Source organism: Notolepis coatsorum (assembly GCF_963971535.1).
Source record: "Notolepis coatsorum genome assembly, chromosome: 4".
Classification (NCBI taxonomy): domain Eukaryota; kingdom Metazoa; phylum Chordata; class Actinopteri; order Aulopiformes; family Paralepididae; genus Notolepis; species Notolepis coatsorum.
Genome location: NC_140168.1, coordinates 94,171,628 through 94,192,154, shown reverse-complemented (window position 1 = coordinate 94,192,154; position 20,527 = coordinate 94,171,628). Strand labels below are relative to the sequence as shown.

Genomic DNA, 20,527 nt, shown 5'->3' with positions numbered 1-20,527 from the left:
GTAATCAGGGTGTCCGCGGATCCTTAAAAAGTCTTAAAAGGTCTTAAATTTGTTTATCAATAATTAAGGCCTTAGTTTGTCTTAAAATGTCTTAAATCCATTTTCAGAGGTCTTAAAAATGCCATAGAAAGGAAAGATAAAATGCCATGTCATCTTATGTTTTATTATGAAATCTGGGGGAAAACGGTTAACGGGAGATAAAGTTTGACTTTTCATTGACCGTGTTGTAGAATCACGCAGACCGGAATGGGGCGGAACCAACAAGGAGTTGTGTTGGGCCGGGGAACCATTTCAGCAACGGCTCTAGCTAACGTTAGCAATGCGAAGCGATAACGCTAACGTTACATTTAGTTTAGTTTAGTTTAGTTTAGCATTTGCACTCGTTAATATGGGAAAGTGCCAATTTAACGAGAACTGGCTCGACAATCCACTGTTTGCGCGATGGTTGGTCCCAGTCAAAGACCATTACGAGCCCCGCTGCAACAAAAAAAATAGCAGTCGCGTCGCACATGCTGAGCGCTAAGCATGTTACCTCTGCAAAAACCGCCTGCAAACTACTATTTCGCATTTATTTTCGGCCCCGCCTGCCTCCACACCAGCTGCGCCATCAGGTAGGACTATAACATTTGCACCAACAGAAGTCCGGATAACATTCGGCTCCACGCCAAAGCTTGAAGCTGAGGTCTTAACTTGAAAATAATCTATTCACGGATGTAAACAAGGACACGTTTGTGTTTATGTTCGATGAGAGCTTCACCCACTATGTATTTTTTCCTCCCACCCACCCCCTCCTAATGTCGTACAGTATCCTCCCATGTATGTTAGGATCTATGGGTAACAGTACTGTATATTTGCATATCGTATATGTCACAAATGTAACAGTACAGCACTATATACCTGTATGTCCCTATGCCATAAATGTCATGTATGTTGAGTGTCATAAATGTCACTATGAATTGAAAATGGGGGACCCTGATGTAAACAAGACAAACGTCTTTCTCTGGTCTGCATCCCCTTAACAATTGTGTGTATTGAGCCGTACTGTATTGTACCCATTCTGCAATCTGTTAAATAAAGTTTTCAATCAATCAGAGAGAGAGAGAGAATGTATACCATATTCCATTGTCTCTTTGTGCTTATGAGTTTTAGTGGTTTTACTTGACAAAGTAAACAAATGAGAGGTAGTTGATGGGTTAGGGTTAGGGCACAAAGTATTCATTCATTCAACCAAACCACAAAAACAAAACAACTGGATGAATGAATGAAAACTTTATTTAACAGATTGCAGAATGGGTACAATACAGTACGGCTCAATACACACAATTGTTAAGGGGATGCAGACCAGAGAAAGACGTGTGTCTTGTTTACATCAGGGTCTCCCATTTTCAATTCATAGTGACATGACATTTATGACATACTCAACATACATGACATCATGACATTTATGGCATAGGGACATACATGACATACAGGTATATAGTACTGTAGTGTTACAATTGTGACATATACGATATGCAAATATACAGTACTGTTACCCAGAGATCCTAACATAAAATATATACATATGATGGGGAGGAGACTGTACATTAGGAGGGGGGGGGGTTTGGACATTTACGGTGCCCAGTTTCTAATTGCAGCCTCCCGTAGGTGCTCTTTAAGAGCGGTTTTGAATGTGGGCAGGGGTAAAGTGGGTTTTAGGAGTGAGGTTAAGCAGTAGTCTGACCAGTTTGTTTTGTGATGTTTGTAATCTTGTTTTTAGGGCCTTTGAGGTGCTTTGGTACCATGAGGTGCAAGCATAGTCGTAGTACCCTTGAATGAGTGCTCCTGTTAGAGTCTTCAGGGTATTCTTGTTTACCAGAGAGGAGATCCGGCACAAGAATCTTGTTTGTTGGTTGACTTTTTTGATACCCTGGGGAGGGTGGTAATAGTTATGTGTTCTGACAGTGGCTGTTGCACTTGCTGCTTGGCCCCTGGTATATTTTGTATAGCTATATTTGCTATTTATGTTTGGTCACCCCTTTGTTGAAATTCATCCAACCCAGTTACTCCTTTAAGTTCAAGATTTTTAAGTTTCCAAGTTATGTTTTAATAAACATCTTTGGACCAATGTGTCCCTAAACTTAAACTAATTGGTGTTGTTGCATGATTTGTCATTTTGTTATTGTGAAATTGGTATTAAATTTAATTCTGAGTGGCATTAAAAAGTCTTAAAAAGCATTAAATTTGACTGGGCTAAACCTGCAGATACCCTGGGTAATGTCTTCACCTAGTGAGGTAATGTCTTCACCTAGTGTGGTAATGTCTCTTCACCTAGTGTGGTAATGTCTTCACCTAGTGTGGTAATGTCTTCACCTAGTGTGGTAATATCTTCACCTAGTGAGGTAATGTCTTCACCTAGTGTGGTAATGTCTTCACCTAGTGTGGTAATGTCTTCACCTAGTGAGGTAATGTCTTCACCTAGTGAGGTAATGTCTCTTCACCTAGTGTGGTAATGTCTTCACCTAGTGTGGTAATGTCTCTTCACCTAGTGTGGTAATGTCTCTTCACCTAGTGTGGTAATGTCTTCACCTAGTGTAGTAATGTCTTCACCTAGTGAGGTAATGTCTTCACCTAGTGTGGTAATGTCTCTTCACCTAGTGAGGTAATGTCTTCACCTAGTGTGGTAATGTCTCTTCACCTAGTGTGGTAATGTCTCTTCACCTAGTGTGGTAATGTCTTCACCTAGTGTAGTAATGTCTTCACCTAGTGAGGTAATGTCTTCACCTAGTGTGGTAATGTCTCTTCACCTAGTGAGGTAATGTCTTCACCTAGTGTGGTAATGTCTCTTCACCTAGTGTGGTAATGTCTTCACCTAGTGTAGTAATGTCTTCACCTAGTGTGGAAATGTCTTCACCTAGTGTGGTAATGTCTTCACCTAGTGTGGTAATGTCTCTTCACCTAGTGTAGTAATGTCTTCACCTAGTGTGGTAATGTTTTCACCTAGTGAGGTAATGTCTTCACCTAGTGTAGTAATGTCTTCACCTAGTGAGGTAATGTCTTCACCTAGTGTGGTAATGTCTCTTCACCTAGTGTGGTAATGTCTTCACCTAGTGTGGTAATGTCTTCACCTAGTGAGGTAATGTCTCTTCACCTAGTGTGGTAATGTCTTCACCTAGTGTGGTAATGTCTTCACCTAGTGAGGTAATGTCTTCACCTAGTGTAGTAATGTCTTCACCTAGTGAGGTAATGTCTTCACCTATTGTGGTAATGTCTTCACCTAGTGTGGTAATGTCTTCACCTAGTGTGGTAATGTCTCTTCACCTAGTGTGGTAATGTCTTCACCTAGTGTGGTAATGTCTCTTCACCTAGTGAGGTAATGTCTTCACCTAGTGAGGTAATGTCTTCACCTAGTGAGGTAATGTCTCTTCACCTAGTGTGGTAATGTCTTCACCTAGTGAGGTAATGTCTTCACCTAGTGAGGTAATGTCTCTTCACCTAGTGTGGTAATGTCTTCACCTAGTGTGGTAATGTCTTCACCTAGTGTGGTAATGTCTTCACCTAGTGAGGTAATGTCTTCACCTAGTGAGGTAATGTCTTCACCTAGTGTGGTAATGTCTTCACCTAGTGTGGTAATGTCTCTTCACCTAGTGTGGTAATGTCTTCACCTAGTGTGGTAATGTCTTCACCTAGTGAGGTAATGTCTTCACCTAGTGAGGTAATGTCTTCACCTAGTGTGGTAATGTCTCTTCACCTAGTGAGGTAATGTCTCTTCACCTAGTGAGGTAATGTCTTCACCTAGTGTGGTAATATCTTCACCTAGTGTGGTAATGTCTCTTCACCTAGTGTGGTAATGTCTTCACCTAGTGTGGTAATGTCTTCACCTAGTGAGGTAATGTCTCTTCACCTAGTGAGGTAATGTCTCTTCACCTATTGTGGTAATGTCTTCACCTAGTGTGGTAATGTCTTCACCTAGTGTGGTAATGTCTTCACCTAGTGTGGTAATGTCTTCACCTAGTGTGGTAATGTCTTCACCTAGTGAGGTAATGTATTCACCTAGTGTGGTAATGTCTCTTCACCTAGTGTGGTAATGTCTTCACCTAGTGTGGTAATGTCTTCACCTAGTGTGGTAATATCTTCACCTAGTGAGGTAATGTCTTCACCTAGTGTGGTAATGTCTTCACCTAGTGTGGTAATGTCTCTTCACCTAGTGTGGTAATGTCTTCACCTAGTGTGGTAATGTCTTCACCTAGTGAGGTAATGTCTTCACCTAGTGAGGTAATGTCTTCACCTAGTGTGGTAATGTCTCTTCACCTAGTGAGGTAATGTCTCTTCACCTAGTGAGGTAATGTCTCTTCACCTAGTGTGGTAATGTCTCTTCACCTAGTGTGGTAATGTCTTCACCTCTTCACCTAGTGTGGTAATGTCTTCACCTAGTGTGATAATGTCTCTTCACCTAGTGTGGTAATGTCTCTTCACCTAGTGAGGTAATGTCTCTTCACCTAGTGTGGTAATGTCTCTTCACCTAGTGAGGTAATGTCTTCACCTAGTGTGGTAATGTCTTCACCTAGTGTGGTAATGTCTTCACTTCACCTAGTGTGGTAATGACTTCACCTAGTGTGGTAATGTCTTCACCTAGTGTGGTAATGTCTCTTCACCTAGTGTGGTAATGTCTTCACCTAATGTGGTAATGTCTTCACCTAGTGTGGTAATGTCTTCACCTAGTGTGATAATGTCTCTTCACCTAGTGTGGTAATGTCTCTTCACCTAGTGAGGTAATGTCTCTTCACCTAGTGAGGTAATGTCTTCACCTAGTGTGGTAATGTCTTCACTTCACCTAGTGTGGTAATGTCTCTTCACCTAGTGAGGTAATGTCTTCACCTAGTGTGGTAATGTCTTCACTTCACCTAGTGTGGTAATGTCTTCACCTAGTGTGGTAATGTCTCTTCACCTAGTGTGGTAATGTCTCTTCACCTAGTGTGGTAATGTCTCTTCACCTAGTGTGGTAATGACTTCACTTCACCTAGTGTGGTAATGTCTTCACTTCACCTAGTGTGGTAATGTCTTCACTAGAGATGTTCCGATACCATTTTTTCCTTCCCGATCCGATTCCGATACCTAAGCCTTGGGTATCGGCCGATACCGATACTGATCCGATACCAGTGCATACATAAAAAATAAAATAAAAACTATTATATAAATTATATATATATATATATATTTTTTACAGATACTGTTTTATATATACTGTTTTTTAGTAATAACTAGAAAGTAATGGTATTTATTCAACAACAGGTGATTGTATAGATTAGTATTAGTATCATTAATCAATGAGTATGGGGCTGCAGCACTGCAGATATACCCTACTCCAATGATCCGCACGGACGTTAGACGGTGTTGCACTCGCTACCCAGTCTGTTAGCTAGTAGCTAGTATTACCGTTTATGTTGTGATTTTCGATGCAAAATAAATATTCAACATTCTCTTTTGAGACTCCGCCTCAGACTCTTATCCTTTGGCACTTGGAACTTGCTGTACTTTGCTTGCAGGTCTGCAGCCATTATTGCTGGATTATGAATAGCACCAACTTTAGCCACGGTAACGTTATCAAGCTAAGCTAGCTGACCTAGCTCGTCTTACCCGCATTGACATTTGATAACGTTAGTCAGCTAACGCTAGTCAGTAGCTACTTGACTTAAATACGATTCACCGAAAGGACAGGCGATCATCTGATTTGATGCAACGTTAAAGCGGATGTTGTTCCAACTAGCTAGCTTTTCAGCTAATGCTATAATAATACCAGCAAGCAAAACGCATCCCGTCCGAGCTCCCCGTCACACGCTCTGTCGGGACAATGGAATTTAAGAAAGTGTATCTGCTGTTAAAATGACAAACAGCATCACACTTTAAAACACGTTCATTTTATAATCCTCACTCTCGGCAGGAGATAAATGACGTCATGGGATCGGAGGCTAGAATTTACGTGTACTCGCCGATACCAGCATTTTAAGCAGTATCGGCGGCATTTACGATACTGGTATCGGAACAACTCTAGTCTTCACCTAGTGTGGTAATGTCTTCACCTAGTGTGGTAATGTCTCTTCACCTAGTGTGGTAATGTCTCTTCACCTAGTGTGGTAATGTCTTTTCACCTAGTGTGGTAATGTCTCTTCACCTAGTGTGGTAATGTCTTCACCTAGTGTGGTAATGTCTTCACCTAGTGAGGTAATGTCTTTTCACCTAGTGTGGTAATGTCTCTTCACCTAGTGTGGTAATGTCTTCACCTAGTGAGGTAATGTATTTTAGTACTGCCCCCCCCCCCCCTCTTCTTCTTCTTCCTCCTCCTCCTCCTCCTCCCCATCTCCAGGTAGCGTATAGCTTATCCGCAACAGTAAGTTACTTCCGGGGTAGGCCTGATTGGCCCCGACAGGCACGTGACGCGCAACTTTCTCTGCCGCGCGGCACGCTCGGCAGAGCTTGTGGAATTACGTAACCGTCCAAATCCGCTATGACTCTCATTCGGCGCTTTAGCTCACCTGGCATAGCAGCGGTCCGTGGTCCTGCGGTTCGTTGTTGACGCGAGTTCAAATCCCATGATTTTTTTTTTTTTTACGTGATTTTTTTTTTAACGTGTATTCTTTCGCCGGTTAAGGTTAGGCATGGTTAAGGTTAAGGTTAAGGTTAGGCATTGTTTCGGAGTTGGTTAAGGTTAGAACGGTTAAGTTTAGGCGCTGTTAAGGAGCTGGTTAAGGTTAGAGTTTGTGTTAGAGAATGGCAATATTCTTTCTATGGTTAAGGTTAGGCATGGTTAAGGTTAAGGTTAAGGTTAGGCATTGTTTCGGAGTTGGTTAAGGTTAGAACGGTTAAGTTTAGGCGCTGTTAAGGAGCTGGTTAAGGTTAGAGTTTGTGTTAGAGAATGGCAATAGACAGCCTATTTCCGCGCGACAGCTCTCAGCAGCCTCGTTGCGCGTCCTGAGTTTGCCGCGTCACGTGCCTGTCGGGGCCAATCAGGCCTACCCCGGAAGTAACTTACTGTTGCGGAACAGGTACACGCCTCCAGGTAGGCATAATGAACCCCAGATGCGCTTTATCATTTTTGCAGGTTTCCAGGTTACATGTTCTCATGACTGAATAGCGGGACAAGCCAACTCCCCACCCACCTGTGCGCACTTGGAAAAGCTGCATAGGAAATCTGCTTAGAACCGCCAATTCTCTCTTAACCCTTTCACTGCCGCACTATCAAACGGTTAACCCTTTCACTGCAACAATACACATAAGGTTAACCCTTTCACTGCCACACAGCAGCAGGTTAACCCTTTCACTGCACCGTCGGTAGTGTGATAGTAAAGGGTTAACCTTCTGTAGTGCGGCAGTGAAAGGGTTAATAGTGATAGATGGATGGAGGGAGAAATCTCAGACACATTTCACCAAAAGAAATAAAGCGCAGGCACTGCTGAGTGCAAACCCTTTGGCTCGACTACACGGATGCGATTCAAATGGAGCATTTATTCCGGCGAGATGCCAACCCTCCTGGCGACCCGGGTCTGCGCCGTGACAACGGGACGCTTTGATCTCCTCTGCGGGGGGTTGGGGAGGGGAGAATTAGCTGGAATGCCACGTATAGTGAGCTGCGATAATCACAAAGTCCAACGTGGGCCGCTTATTAAAAGATGAGGCCCAGACAAGCCAGTGCGCGATTGAGCGGCAATCACCTGAAGCAACCTTTTAAATCTCTGCGCCGGTGGAATCCCCTGTTCATGTCAATGTATGCAACCGTTACTTTTTCCTTTTTACAGTCCAGCCGACGGATCCGTGCGCTCGGGTTTCAGTGTCTCGTAATAAACGGGAGGATCTTGGCAGCGTCTGTGGTCTGCTTTGGAACGAGGCCAGGTGTGTCTTTTAAGACACGCAAGCTTTTTAACTTAAGACACTGTGCTCCCAGTCGTGTCGCTAATGGTTTCCTCTCTCCGTCCTAACCTCGCTCTCGCTTTCACTCCCCTCGCCCTCTCGCTTTTCTCCTCCCAGGCCTTCTTTTGTTTCCATCCTTCCCTCCCCTCCCCCCTCCCTCCTCTCCCAATCAAACACGCTTTCTGTCATTTTCTTCCTGTTTGCCCTCCTTCGTATCCACCTTTCTTTCTCTCTCCATCTCCCTCTCTCTCCCTCTCTCTCCCCCTCCATCTCTCTCTCTCCCTCTCTCTCCCCCTCCCTCTCTCTCCATCTCTCTCACCCTCTCTCTCTCTCTCTCTCTCTCTCCATCTTTCTCTCTCTCCCTCCCTCTCTCTCTCCCCCTCACTCTCTCCATATCTCTCTCTCTCCCTCCATCTCTCTATTTGCCCGTGTTTCTGTGGTCTCTCCATGAGAACTGCTGTGGTATGTTGCTCTTTGGTGTGAGATTTCCTCTGCCTTATTTTGCTCCCTCTTTACCGTCTTAATGGCTCCCATCTGGAACAGGACCAACACCCCCCCCCCCCCCCCCCACCCCTTAGCGCGGGGTAAAAGGTGGAAATACAGTCACGACGAAGTATAACTTTTTGAGCAAAAAGACTTTGAACGAGAGATCCAGCGTGAACTCTAACTGGTTTAATAGTTGTTTGGTGGAGGTGTGTGCAGCCTTCCAGCCTGAACTCTTAACCCTTTCACTACCACACTACAGAAGGTTAATCTTTCACTACCACACTACAGACCAGGCACGTGCACACACAGAGCCCAAGGGGTGCTTGAGCACCTGCCCTTTTGAGCCTCATAAAAAAGTGCCCTTTTAAAAAATGTATAATATATATATATATTTTTATTTATTTTTTTTAACTTTGACCAGTCAGCTGGTTCTTTTAGCGTTTATCGCTTTTTCTGGTCAAGCATGACCGACAGATACAGGTTGAATGGGGTATAGATTGGGGGAAAGACACTCTGAGAAAATACGGCGAGTCCGGGAGTCGAACTCGTGTACCCCAGATCCGTGACGCGCACGGTTGTCCCCGACGCCGAAATAGCGTTCGAGGTACGCGGTGAGCTACTGGAGCTCCCCTATATATATTTTTTTTACCGTTATGCATATAGACTGCCCTTCCAACTGAAAAATGTCAGGATAGAATCTAAATATTAGGTAAAGAGAGAGAGATGCCCCATATTCCATTGCAGTTTGCACAGCCTCTTCTCCGTGGACCTATATATTTTATGCATAGCGTGGGTGGTGATGATGATGATGATAGAAACCGCTGTGGCGCATACAGTTGAATGCTGGTATTACACTCATTGAGGGACACGAAGAAGTCAAGGGATTTGGGAATCTCGAATACAAATCGGGATTGGAATAAAAAATGCATTTATATTAAACAGTACAAAATATACAGCACTTCTTGGGGTCTGTAGGGTAAGCACTTATTCCCTCCCCCCTGAACATTTATAGAGATGTATGGGCCTTTTAAGTCAGTGATAAAAGTCTCTTTCAAGGATAAGTGAGCTCCTGCACTGATTATTATAGTTCAATATTCAATATTTGATCACCAAAACCCCCCAAAAAGCATAAAAAGGGGGCCCCCCCACCCGAAAAGGGCCCTTAAAATCGGGCTTGAGCGCTTCGCGCGCTCTGTTAAAACACAGGTATAGTGCCCTTTTCGGCCTTAGAGCACCTGCCCCTCTAAAGTCCTGTGCACGTCCCTGCTACAGACGCTTAACTACCACACTACAGACGGCTGTAGTGTGGTAGTGAAAGGGTTAACCTTCTGTAGTGTGGTAGTGAAAGGGTTAACCCTTTGGTAGTGTGGTAGTGAAAGGGTTAAGCTGCGGTTCAGACATCCCTCCCCTTGTCTGCGATTGGTCCAAATACCACATGGCCGGTTTGCACCACGGGTCAGCTGGCGTCAACACTTCCTGTAGTCCCACTTCCTTTACCATTATTTCATAATGAACGTGATGTCGACTGATCTCAAGCGGCTCGGGGGGTCCGGCCCCGTCGTCACCTGGAGGTGGTCGGTCGGTCGGGAAACACACCCTGGAGCCGAGCGATCCGACTGGACTTTTAGTGTTCAGTACCGGTCCACAAGGAGCGCTAGCATCCATGTCAGGTCTGCTGCTGGGCTTTGGTGCAGAGAGAAGCAGTGTTGTTGGACTCGAGCCCTGGACTGATTTTCAGGACTCGTGACTCGACTTGGACTCGAGCACTGATGACTCGGACTCGAGCGTTGACTGCATTCGGACTGAATAATAATACGGATAAATACAGTTCTATTTATTTTGAATATTTTTTGTAATAGGCCCTAATCATTTGGCATGAGATATCGATGGCTATATTAATACCGTAACATTATTTAATTTCGTGCAAGGGCAGACACGTGTGTGCCACCTACATGCGGATTCGCATCGATACCCTCATGTTCAGCACTTAAGATGCCTAAAGAGACGATACCCACATGTTCAGCCATTAAGATGCCTAAAGAGACGATACCCTCATGTTCAGCACTTAAGATGCCTAAAGAGACTATACCCTCATGTTCAGCACTTAAGATGCCTAAAGAGACGATACCCTCATGTTCAGCACTTAAGATGCCTAAAGAGACGATACCCTCATGTTCAGCACTTAAGATGCCAGGGGAGGAAACTAACTTTTTTGCTTACCAGCCAACTGGCGAGTATCTGATTTTTTTTACCAGCCAAGCAGATTTTTTACCAGACAAAAAAAATCGCTAATTGTGATAATTACTTCTTTGTATGTCAAGCCGCGTCAATGTTGTGTATGCATCTGGGTAGGCACACTGTGCCTTTAAGACAGCACGGTGGTCTTACGACAGTGCTGTGAAGTACCGTCAAGTGTTGTGGTAACGTCAGTTGGGTTGGTGTGCTGTTGTGCACAGTGCACTGGTTGAGCTAGCCCCTTTCGTGACTGCGATGTGCAAGCCAGGGGCTTTTGAGCATGAAATAAAATGTCTAACCTTACGTCGTAGTCCGGTGCTTTTTTGGAAACATTATAGTCATAACAGATACACCTAGCTGGCTGCTTTGAGCACAAGGGGCTAACGTTAGCTAGCAAGCAGCTATAGCTAAAACGCTAACTAGAAGCTAACCACTTAGTCCAGTAGACTAACATTACACCTCTGTGATTTAAATGTGTCCTTAGTAACTTATACTCTAGGGTTGTACTAGGGTTGGATGCAGTTCCCCGTTGGTCAGTCTGTCTGTTTTCCATCTTCTGCTGTGTTTAACGTTATCTGTTTGCGAGTGCTCCTGATGGCTAGCCTAGTACTGCGGGACTTTTATTATTATATGTCCGCGGGTTGGCCAGTACTGCGCAAACGTTTATTAAACATTATATGTCCGCGGGTGGTCTTGTGCAGTGCTCTCGTGGCACTGTCAACTAAAGCGAACACTCAGAAGACACGCACTGTTTGCCAGTGCAGTGATTGCAGAATGTTTTATTTTTTTGTATACTCGCCAGCAGGGGAGGAAACTAACTTTTTGGCTTACCAGCCAACTGGCGGGTATCTGATTTTTTTTACCAGCCAAACGTAAAAAATACTAGCATTTGGCCAGTAAAGTGGCCTAATTTCCTCCCCTGCCTTACTAAAGAGACGATACCCTCATGTTCAGCACTTAAGATGCCTAAAGAGACGATACCCTCATGTTCAGCACTTAAGATGCCTAAAGAGACGATACCCTCATGTTCAGCACTTAAGATGCCTAAAGAGACGATACCCACATGTTCAGCACTTAAGATGCCTAAAGAGACGATACCCTCATGTTCAGCACTTAAGATGCCTAAAGAGACGATACCCTCATGTTCAGCACTTAAGATGCCTAAAGAGACGATACCCTCATGTTCAGCACTTAAGATGCCTAAAGAGACGATACCCTCATGTTCAGCACTTAAGATGCCTAAAGAGACGATACCCTCATGTTCAGCACTTAAGATGCCTAAAGAGACGATACCCACATGTTCAGCACTTAAGATGCCTAAAGAGACGATACCCTCATGTTCAGCACTTAAGATGCCTAAAGAGACGATACCCTCATGTTCAGCACTTAAGATGCCTAAAGAGACGATAGTCTCTGAAGAAGTCCACTATTATCCCTGTACCCAAAAAATCCAAGCCTGCTTGCCTCAACGACTACCGCCCTGTAGCTCTCACCTCCATAGCCATGAAGTGCTTTGAGAAGCTAGTAAAGGGCTACATCTGCTCCTCCCTCCCCATCAACATGGACCCCCTGCAATTTGCATACCGCCCCAACAGGTCCACGGAGGACGCCATATCCCATGTGCTGCACACAGCAGCATCACACCTGGACAAGAGGCAGGGGAACTATGTGAGAATGCTATTCATCGACTACAGCTCGGCATTCAATACCATAGTCCCCTCCATACTCATAGCCAAGCTCAGGGACCTGGGCTTGGGCTATGACCTCTGCCAGTGGGTCTTGGACTTCCTGACTGGCAGACCCCAGGTGGTGAGAGCAGGCAACTGCACCTCCTCATCCATCACCCTCAACATAGGGGCCCCCCAGGGCTGTGTTCTGAGTCCCCTCCTCTACTCCCTGTACACACACGACTGTGTGGCTCAGCGGAGTAGCAATACAATCGTCAAATTTGCTGACGACACAGTGGTGGTGGGCCTGATCTCTGCCAACGACGAGAGGGCCTACCTGGAAGAGGTCAAGGTCCTGGCGGGATGGTGCCAGGAAAACAGCCTCTCCCTGAACGTCAGCAAAACAAAGGAGATGATTGTGGACTTCAGGAGGTCGGGGGTCAAGGACTACAGCCCCCTCAGCATCGACGGGGCACCGGTTGAGAGAGTCAACAGCTTCAAGTACCTCGGAGCCTACATATCCGAGGACTTGACATGGACCATACACATTAACAGTGTGGTGAAGAAGGCACGACAACGCCTCTACTTCCTCAGGCGCCTAAGGAAGTTCCAAGTCAGCCAGAAGATCCTTAAGAACTTCTACTCATGTACAATAGAGAGCATCTTGACCGGCAACATCACCTCCTGGTTTGGGAATAGCACTGCAAAAGACCAAAGCAGACTACAAAGAGTGACACGTTCAGCCGAACGCACAATTGGAGGGGGGCTCCCCACCCTCCAGAACATTTACTACAAGCGTTGCAAGGGGAAGGCTAAGAGAATTATTAAGGACTCGAGCCACCCGAACAACTGCCTCTTTGAACTGCTGCCGTCAGGCAAGCGATACAGGAGTCTCAAGGCGAGCACAGAAAGACTCAGAAGTAGCTTCTATCCCCAGGCCATCAGGCTGCTAAACGAACAATGAATGAACACTACACAACAACAACCACCAAACACACATAGCACACACATCCACACGCACACACCCACTTTAAACAAACACACTGTAGCACCCACTACACACACTTTATAGCACACACCCACTTTAAACAAACACACTGTAGCACCCACTCCCCACACTTTATATTTATGGATGAAGGATTGCACTACAACTCGTACACCTTACTGTAAATTGTACCTAAAATTGTACCTCATCCCATTTCTGCTTTGCACTAGATAGTACTGTACATTAGTACACTGCATAGTATTGTGTATTGTATATTATATGGTAACTCAGAACATTGTACATATGTCTATACCGAACAACTGTGACCTCATTTTCTTCTTCTAAATTCATGCTATATTATGTTATTATGTTATTTGATACTATCTTGTCTAGCACAGTCTCTGGAGCGTAACAGTAAGAAGCATTTTGTATGAAAGTATTCTGTACTTCTGTATGACAACTATTAAAGAACTTGAACTTGAACTTGATACCCTCATGTTCAGCACTTAAGATGCCTAAAGAGACGATACCCTCATGTTCAGCACTTAAGATGCCTAAAGAGACAATACCCTCATGTTCAGCACTTAAGATGCCTAAAGAGACGCCCCAGATTGTGCGCTTTGCTTACACGGATTTTACATCAAATTCCAGCAAGAGCACTGCTAGACGTTCGATATGTAAACTAACTATTGAAGAGAAGACCACAGGGCTTGACATTAACACCCGCTACCTTCCAAATGTTGGTAGAATTCAGCAGTGGCATGTAACTCTGTCACTCTTTTTTTTTTTTTACTTTGACCAGTTACTTGCGTCGAGCGTAATGAGTCTCTTTCTCTCTCTCGGAAGCTTACTTGCGTCGCGCATAATGAGAGTAACTCTCTCTGTCTCAAGTAGCCAAACTTTACACTATAAAAACGAACTGGATATTTGGATAGAGTGTGTGTGTGTGATTTTTGGCTGGTGAAAATGCTGAGTGGCTAGTGACTATGGAAAACCACGAGCCACAGTGGCTGGTGAGCCAAAAAGTTTATGTCAAGCCCTGGAAGACTGGGACAACCTCAAACTTCAACAGACATCTGTGGAGTGGACTCAACCTTGATGACTTGGTCTCGGACTCGGACTAGGGCAATGGGGACTCTACTCTGGCTCTTCTTTGGTGACTCGGACTTGGACTTGAGATTTAGTGACTCGACTACAACACTGGAGAGAAAGCAGAGCCTGGGGGACTTGGCATGGATCTTAATTAACGTTCTGGCGCTGCTTTTCAAAACCACAAGGCTCCAATTAATCTACTGTGGCATCATGTCGGTCACGTTAAGAGACTTAGAGCTGAACCCAGACGTTATTTATAATAGAGGTGTACAGGGTTCGCACAAGGTCCTTGAAGTGCTTAAGTGCTAGATTTTTTACCAAAAAAAAAGTCAAGGGCTGGAATTCCTTAAACAGCCCATTTCTTTTAACAATGTGCTTAAAAAGTCCTTGAAATTCAAATCAACCATTCACATTGAAAGTTTTGTTCAATCATGATAAAATTGTTCTGAATCAAGAAATCGTTTTTCTTTTTTGTTTTAATAAAATCTGATGAGTCGCTGTCTCGCTCGCTCCAACTGCTTTTCCTCATTTCTTGGCGTGTGATGCTCTAGCTGGCAAGCAGGCCAAGAAGATGCTTAAAAAAAACAGCATTTAAAAGTGAATTGTATCCTTCGAGTGACATCCTTGAAAATGAAAAATAGTGCTTGGAAAAGTACTTAAAAGTCCTTGAATTTCATTTTGCAACGTCTGTGGGAACCCTGGGACTCGACCTTGATGACTTGGACTCGGACTAGGGCAATGGGGACTCGACTCTGGCTCTTCTTTGGTGACTCGGACTTGGACTTCAGATTTAGTGACTCGACTACAACAGCAGAGCCCTTGGCATGGATGTTAATTAATGTTCCGGCGCTGCTTTTCAAAACCACAAGGCTCCAATTAATCTACTGTGGCATCATGTCGGTGACGTTAAGAGATTTATAGCAGAACCCAGAGGTTATTTATAATAGAGGTGTATTTCTGTCACTTTCCATTCAACAGACTCCTGAACAAGGACAAGAACAGGAGATGGCCCTCTTAAAAAAACTCTTGAACACACACACACACACACACACAGACACACAAGACACATGCACTGCACCTTAACACATTGTGTGCCAGCCGGATATGACGATTTATCGCTTGGATGCCAGCATGTTAATTAATGGGAGGACGAGCACATTTGTGAGCGATTAAACTATCTTAAATTATGGCTATGGGTCTAATACACCCGTCGTTATCAATGACTTGATTGCAGTCAACATGTACGAAACAGATTGTTTTTTCATCAGTACATTTCCGTTTTATACCGTTTTGAATACGAGTATAGTTTTGGAGATTTCTAGAAAGAAAAAAGATTCCGCGATAATAGCCATTTACTGGAATACACAAAACACGTCGTCATTTTCCGGCTGATTTATGATTTTCAAATAAACGCTAGATTATCGAGAGTATTTGTGTTCTTATGCACGATACAAAGGCGGGCTGAAAAATCATTTATTCGTGCCACGCTCAGCGCCTAACGCCGCACACACACACACACACACACACGTTGTGAACGCTGTGAAAAAAAAACTCTGATTAACACTTTAACTGCCACACACGAGATATCTCGGGTTTATTAATATGTGGTTGAAAGCCACTCACGAGATTTATCGGAATTTTTATTTTAATTTTTTTAGCGATCTGAAATCATATTGCATCACGCGAGCCTACCCGAGTATACCCGAGCACCGCCGGCGATCATATGTGGAAAAAAGAGCCCCCTATCGTCTCCCAGATGACATAAGGGATTTTCGAATGGACTCAATGAAAATGGATGGGGAAAAAAATCCGGTACTCCACATTTTCCAGTCCACTGATCCAGCCGGGGTTACCAGAGTTCATTCTGGAGCCTCTGAGACCCGCGGATCATGAGTTCCTACTGTATCGCGTTGGATCTATACACTTATCGATTTTTTTCGAATGGTGATCAGGAATTGGAATATACCAGTTGGATACCATCTGATGTCAGGTAAGGAATCTATGTTATCAGTGTTAGGATAATCAGACTAATTTTGATGAAGTTATAAGCTGTTTTGTGAAATGGGCTCTTTCGGTTTCACTGTAAAAGTCCCAGAGGAAATCAACGAGGCGATTATCCGTGCGCGGCCCGAATGTGCTTGCGTGCACGTATAATATTGATCATCTAGCGTTTATTTGAAAACTATTCATAAATAGGCAGACGAATATCAACGTTGTGGAATATTCCAGTAAAAGACGATTTTCATAGAATGGTCCAGAATGATCTCAAAACGGGTGCTTTTCTAAATGCTCTGAAACGGAAATGAAGCGATAAAAAAACAATCTGCCTTGACAGCACTGACTGGAAAATAGTCTTTGATAAGCGACGGGCAGATTAGACACATAGCCATAATTTAAAACATAGATTAGGCGATATTAACGTTAACATTGAAGTGGATGGTGGCATCAAGGGGATAAAAAGGAAAACCCAGCGTGGCACTCAAAGTGTTAACCAAAAACTGGTAACATAGAGTCCTTACCTCAGATGTTCTGCAAAAAGATGAATCCAATTCCTGATCGCCATTCCAAATATCGATCACGTTTATTGATCCAACATTATACTCGAAACAGATAATCGACGCTGCTTCCAGTCCCCTCAATGAATGCACTAGTATCAGGTTGCATGCCCCAGAAGTAAAATGTGGACCGGAGTTCTTTTTTCTGATGCAAGTCCCATCGACTCCAATCCAATGATGTGCAATACCATCCGGGAGACGATGGGGGGTGGTATTTGCCCTTTTCGAGCTCAGAGCCATTCCCAATGATAACGTCGGGCTGGATGGATGAAAAATTTATGGATATCGCTAATAAAAGAAATAACGATTAAAACCTGACTATACTCGTGGTTGGCAATGAATGGGTTAATCAGAGCAGCAGAACTGGACCACATACCACTTTAACCTATAGAGGTCAATGGATACACAAACATCATGTAGAATGTGTACCTTTACTTAAGTACATTCAATAGTAAATACGAAAATAAGAGTACTCATTTATCTGAGTATTTCTACTTTTACTTAAGTAAAGGAACTGTATACTTCTTCCACCACTGGCATTAACTTGTTGGTATTTATTTTAGTTGAATCTGTCATCATGATTGTTCACTTGGAAAACTGCAAGGAGCGATGTGGCGACGCCCTCTTTGTGACGAGAAGCAGTGGCTTCCTGGGAGTGTTGTGGAATATTTTAAATGAGCCAAGACAGTCAACTGTAGAAATTAAGATGAGTCAAATTGTATAAAAAAGAACATTGTTTATTCGTTGTTTTAAGAACACTGTAGGGGTGCACCGATGTATCGGTCGGGTATCGGTATCGGCCGATAAGTGCCTTGTTGACTGCAATCGGCCTATCGGCCGATAAGCTCAAATGTGCCGATAAATATCCATCAATTTGTGTAGCGTCAAGACAAAAAAAAGTTCACTCGCGACCTGCACAACACCGTCCCCAGTCCCCCCCCCACACACACACACACAAGCTACTGCATCAAAGTTACTACTTATGATTAACAAGGCATTCGTTTTGTGGCATTAAAGTTATATAGTTAGTGTTACACGTTCAATAACATCAGCATATTATTTACCCGAACGTAGCAAGCGTTCATACTAGCTCAGTTCCTTCCGTTTCTCACAGAGCCCTGAGTTTTACCCATTCTGCAATCTGTTAATAACGTTTTCAATCAGACACATGTATAGAAAGGCTTTGTTTTATTATAACATCAGTTGCAGTAAAATCATTATGCCTCATTTAAGTCATCCTGCGGAGCTAAAACCTAAACGTCAGCCGCGCCGCCATTGTTGTTGTTGTAGAAAAGCTCTCGTCAAAATCAATGGCGGACAAAAGCCGAAGTAAAAAATGTATACGCGCTTGCCGATTGGTGGTAACAGCAGAGGCGGGTGCAAGCGGTGTGTGACGTAATTGGCAGAATCGACTGTCAATCAAAATTTCATTGGTTGAGACAATAGTATCTAGCTGCAGCCCAGCAGGTAGACCATGCTGGGAGAACTAGTACCTAGCTGCAGCCCTGCAGAACATACTGGGAGAGAGATAGTGCTATTTCTTGATGTTTCCTTTTTTTAAGTAAGTAAAGAGGCCTATGTTCATATCGGTGAGCACAATTTGTAACACAAATATACAGTAGTTTCATAAAAAAAAAAAAAAAATACAAAAAAAAATATATTACAAATAATATATATATATTTAAAAGAAATTTGTTGCCACAAATATCGGTATCGGTATCGGCCGATTGTGTTAGTTGAACAATCGGTATCTGTATCGGTGGCAAATTTTCATATCGGTGCATCCTTTCACTGCCCAAGCTTAATTCCTTTTTACCTCCTTGAATGCCCAGCACCACTTCAATGTTAACGTTAATATCGCCTAATCTATGTTTTAAATTATGGCTATGTGTCTAATCTGCCCGTCGCTTATCAAAGACTCATTTTCCAGTCAACATTGTCGTAGCAGATTGTTTTTTTATCGCTTCATTTCCGTTTTCTAGCATTTTGAAAAGCACTCGTTTTCATGGAAAAATGAAGACATTCCATGATAATCGCCCTTTACTGGAATATTCTAGAACGTTGTCATTTTTCGGCCTATTTATGAATCGTTTTCAAATAAACGCTAGATTATCGATAGTATATGTGTACGCATGCACGCTCTGGCCGCGAGCTGAAAATCGATTCTCCTATTTCCTGACCACATAATCACATAAAAGCTTATATCTCCGTGAAAACGAGTCTGATTATCCTAAGACTGGTAACATAGATTCCTTACCTGAGATCAGATGGTATCCAAATGGATTATTCCAATTCCTGATCGCCATTCGAAAAAATCTATCCTTTTATTGATTCACCATGAAAAACACATAATCCCCGCTGCTCTGAGGCTCACTAGTGGAGCTGATCGACCCCGGCTGCGTGAGTGAGAAGTAAAATGTGGAGTCAGGGATTTTTTTTCTCATTCATTTTCATTGAGTTCAATTCAAAAGGGTGAATTACCATCTGGGAGACGATAGGGGGCGCTTTTTTCACATCTGAGCGCCTGGAGTGGCTGAATTTCCAACGGTAGACTCTGTTGATGAAATATGATTTCAGAATTTTTTTAATCATTTCAGATAATGGTTGAAGAAGTGAGTCTTTAGTCGACGGCAATTCAACCCCCGGGGGGGTAAACCCGAGAACTCGGGTTGGGCAATCAAAGTGTTAAGACTGTCGCCCTAGTGCAGGGGTGGGCAATTATTTTTCCCATGTTGGAGGGCCGGGCCAAAATTCCAAACTCAATTATGCATAATATACATTTTATTTCTATATAAAAAGCAGTAAATGGCATTGTTTTGACCCCTGGTAAGAGTGTATGTTATTATTTGGCAATTAAAAGGTGAGGTTAGCTTTCAAAAATATCATTTATTCAAATAGAATTAATTTCCAAAATGATAAACAAAATGTGAAACATTAATAACAAAGGGCATTTTGAGTTTCATATACTATTGAAACAAGGATTTTCTTAGCTTTCTAAAGACATCACATCATCTTATAGCCAAAATAAACAAGACATGTCACTGAACTGTGTAAAGAAAAGTGTCCCAGTTTTGTAGCCTTTTTTACTTTACATGCCTATATTAAACATTTAATGTTTCAGAACTCTGGGGACCTTAAGTGTGAGCCAATCATTTGCATTCAGGAGTTGTTCCAAACTAGAGAGAGCCGGTATAAACTTAGGGGAACTTGTGTCTTCAATATTGCAAAGGCAAGGACAAATATAAACAGTCGCTGTATATCTGTTAAAGGGGTAAAACTATGGAATAACTGGGACAAAGAAGTGAAAATGTGTAGTTCGATACATACATTTATGAAATTATTAAAATATAAGGTGATGCATAAATATAAAACCTTATTATCCTAATTATATTTTATTATAACATAACTATTAAAATCGTGGTGAAAAAGATATATAAAAAATGAATAAATAAATGTTTATACGTTTTGTATATAAAACTATGAAACTTTTGTAACCTTTTTGTTTTTGCAAAATGATTGTACTGAATTATGTTTGTTTAAAAAAAAAAATGTGTAATGTAAAAGGCAATTATAAGCCTCGGCTTCAGCCTACACCTTTTCGGTCATTGTCTTTCTTTTATAAA

The 20,527-nt window shown here is 42.9% G+C and overlaps 1 protein-coding gene across 1 annotated transcript in view; it reads left to right on the top strand.

The window, feature by feature from the left end:
* poc1bl (POC1 centriolar protein homolog B (Chlamydomonas), like) overlaps positions 1-20,527 on the top strand; it is a 157,444-nt gene that overhangs the window by 46,702 nt on the left and 90,215 nt on the right. The window lies entirely within an intron of this gene.